This window comes from Rana temporaria, chromosome 6 (assembly GCF_905171775.1).
Source record: "Rana temporaria chromosome 6, aRanTem1.1, whole genome shotgun sequence".
In the NCBI taxonomy this organism is placed as follows: Eukaryota; Metazoa; Chordata; class Amphibia; order Anura; family Ranidae; genus Rana; species Rana temporaria.
The window spans coordinates 207,566,694-207,570,412 of NC_053494.1; the positions used below are offsets into that span (position 1 = coordinate 207,566,694).

General features: G+C 46.8%; 2 pseudogenes; both read left to right on the plus strand.

The window, feature by feature from the left end:
- Positions 1–1,997: 1,997 nt before the first annotated feature.
- Positions 1,998–2,156, plus strand: LOC120944533 (annotated as a pseudogene).
- Positions 2,157–3,096: 940 nt separating this feature from the next.
- LOC120944531 lies at positions 3,097–3,273 on the plus strand (annotated as a pseudogene).
- Positions 3,274–3,719: the final 446 nt, after the last annotated feature.

The window sequence follows — 3,719 nt, forward strand, 5'->3', positions numbered from 1 at the left end:
ATTAGTTGGCTCTATAGCCGCACAGATCACTTTTACATAAATTCCCGGATCCGGTTGAACAACACAGAAACAAGCTCACCGTTGTTACTGCAGACATAAGTTTGTTTCAACCTTTCACCAGATATGTCCAAATCGCTGAACTAGCAAAAGCCCATTGCTTCAGTGTGCTTCAGTGCGCATGTGCCGATGACATCGGCACATACTGGGGACAGGAGATATCTCCTAAACCGTGCCGGTTTAGGAGATATCCTGGGTAGCTACAGGTAAGCCTTATTATAGTCTTACCTGTAGCAAAAAGTGTTTTTTAAAGGGTTTACAACCACTTTACAGCAGATTAAACAGTAATCTGTCCCCCTTCAGACTGTAAAAAAAACCTTCCTGAACCTGCCACTTCCTGTAACCACTTCTCTGTACTGACTACGAAAATCAGGGCTGCTGAGCCCTGACCACCGTGGTCAGAGTGCGTCCCTGCGTCATACGCAGCTGTCCTCTCTGCTCTCCTCTCTCCCCCTCCTCCTTGCCTGCCAGCTCCCTCACTGTGCCTCTGCCCCACAACCCCCCCCCCACTATTTTATATATATATATATATATATATATATATATATATATATATATATATATATATATATATATATATATATATATATATATTAAAAAAAAATACAATGGTCACCGCCAGCCCCTCTATTAGAGCCTGGCATACCGCAGTATGTAAATCATTTCTAAAAACAAGCGTTTAAATACCTATTTAGAGCCGTCTTCAGGCAGTCACATGACTTGGAGCTGTAAAGCGGCCTCGAGTCATGTGACCGGTCTGAAGACAGCTCTAAATAGGTATTTACAACACTGAGCTATGAGCAAGCACTGATTGATAATGCGAAACGTCAGCTGTATGCCCCTGTCTTTGCTGTGATGTGTGGTGTTTGAATACTTTTATCAATAAAAGGCAACCAAGAAGGTTTTTCCAGAGTGCGGCTGTCCAAACATTTCTTTCTACAAACACTGTTTTTTAGAAATGACTTACATAGTGCGGTATGCCAGGCTCTAATAGAGGGGCTTGCAGTGATTTAGAATTTACAGTTAAACACTTTAAAGTGATTGTAACCCTTAATTTTTTTTTCTTTTAATAACATGTTATACTTACCTGCTCTGTGTAATGGATTTGCACAGAGCAGCCCTGATCCTCCTCTTCTTGGGTCCCCCACTGGCGCTCCTGGCTCCCCCCCCCCCACTGCCCACCATAACAAACCCTTGCTATAAGGAGCACTCGTCTGGGCTTTTCCCCAAGTTGACTCTGTGTGTCCATTGACACACAGAGTGCGGCTCAGCTCCCCCCCCTCTCCCTCTTCACCGGCTGTGATTGACAGCAAAATAAATAATAATAAATAATAAAACTAACAAATAAAAACAATTAAAAAAGAAAATGTTTCATAGAGTAACAGGAAACGACATCCATCTCTGACAGTTGCCTGCTTCTCAAGGTTCCAGGACCCCCCCAAGCTAGCCATTTCACATAATGCAATTCCATCCCATAATTATTAGCTTTCCCTGATTTCAAAGGACAGAGTCAGGTTTTCAATAGTTGTCCCTGGAAATACCCCCGGCCTCCAATGAAGACGACTCTACTAGAATACCCTTTAAGACTCTGATGTCATCGCCTATTTATATATCCCGGGTTTCATACATTTATCATCCAGTTTAATAAATGAGACAATGTTCTTTTGTGTCCCCATAAAAATGTTGAATTATTTAGAAACTATGAATTATTGAAATATTAGATAGAACTTTAAATCTGATCTCCAGCCTTCTCTTCAGTCTTGCACAGTTGTACCGGCTCCTCTCCTGGACTGCAACGTCTTCTTCTGATTTCACTGCACACTGTGAGCTTCTCATAATGTGCTTTAAAAGCTGCAGTAAGTCGGATACAGCCCACCTCATTTCCTGGCTTGGGGACATCCAGCATCATCTAGCCCAGGGGTGTAAAAAAAAATAAAAAAATCGCTTCTCTGCCTTTTGGCTAAGATCAAGTGTATAGTATCTGTTCTTATCAGTTGCCAGGAGGTGGCGCTATGCTAACCGTCCCTAGTACACGGCGAGGTGGAAAGGGATGGCGGTTGGCAGATGCTAAACCTGCTGGCGTGGAGGTGGAAGCCTTTGGATTTGGACGGAGAAACATGCAGTCGAAGCTGAAGAGTGGGGTCCCTGGCCCGGACAGTTGTTCGGGAGAGAACACTAGCTCCTCCTTCCCACCGGGGGAGCGGTTAGTATTTCCCGAATGTGATTAGGAGGGAGTGATGGGAGTAGCCTTCTGGCACGGGCTCTCCCCAATATCTCAGAGCTCCTACCTCCTGGCTGGGTTGGGTGCTGCTGGTCCGGGCTGTTGGTCAGGGTTGTTTGAAAAGCCTATGGTGATTGCGCCCCTGGAGTGGCAGGCCAAGTGTTTGAGAGGGCACTTTGAGTGTGGCACCTAGGTCACGTCACCATATACACTTTTTTTTACACCTGCCTCTAGGGCCGGGCCTTTTGACTGGGACCAGAGGAATTTGTGTTTCCTGGCCGGATGGGCTGGCCATCGTATTGCACGATGGTCACTTTCTACTCACTCTCCTCATCTTCCTTCTCCCCCACCTCCTTTTTATTTATCCCCTGTGTGTGTCACTTTATGTCTTTTTTTGTTGGTGCACGTTATGTTCACTGTGTGATTAGTAGGGTGCGGGTCCTCGGGCCTGCCCTGAACGTCTTGGGAGTGGGTGGACATGGCCTTCTGGCTTAGTTCGCCTGCTCTCATGGGGTCTCCCTTCGGGGGAGCCCCACCTAGTACTTGGGTGGGTTCTGTTTTTTGGCAGACCGTCCAAGGAATGGGGTCCGTGTCGGCTTCGGCTGCTCGGACCATGTGAAGTACCTCAGTCCCCGTCTGGAGCCCAACGCACCGGGGGATCAGGGTCCTTCTTGGAGGATAGACGTAGCACCCGCTGCACGTTTTTGTGTCACTCTTTATGTGTGTGCACATTTTTTTGGCACCAGGTGGAGTTTTTGGGGGTGTTTTGCACGCCATAGGCTTTTCAATAAAAAAAAAAAAAAAAAAGGGGGTGTTAAATCGCTTCTCAGCCTTTTGGCTAAGATCAAATGTAGTATTTGTTCTCATCAGTTACCAGTGGAGGCGCTGTGCTACTGTCCCGAGCTATGGCGGTAGGTTGGGGTGGCGGTGACGGTGGCTATGCAAATCCACTGGTGTGATGGTAACCTGGAAGGTTAGTATCGGTAGGAACCGAAACCGGACTGCTAGCTTCTTCCAGAGAAAGCCGGAAAGGGTTACCCCCCCCTGGTAGGGATGGAGCTGCACTGGTCTGGTTGAAGGCCAGGCTCCGAAAGAAGCCTGTGCTGTATGTGCCCCTGGAGTGGCAGCCCATGGGTGCCGTTATTCTCACTGTGTTAGTGTCCCACTTTTTATGGCATCAAGGTCACTGCACCATACACACTTTTTTCGAACCTGCCTCTTGGCTAGGACCAGAGCAATTTTTTATTCCTGGCCTAAGTGCCGCCCATTGCACCATACATTGGCGGCCATTGCACTTTCTACATTTCACTTTTCCCCACTTTTTTTGTTTCTTTGCTGTGTTTGTCCCATTTTTTTTTTTTTTTTGTCGGATTGTACATGTTTTGTTCACGTTTGACTGGTAGGGTGTAGGTCCTCGGGCTGGCCCTGAAAGTCTTGGGAG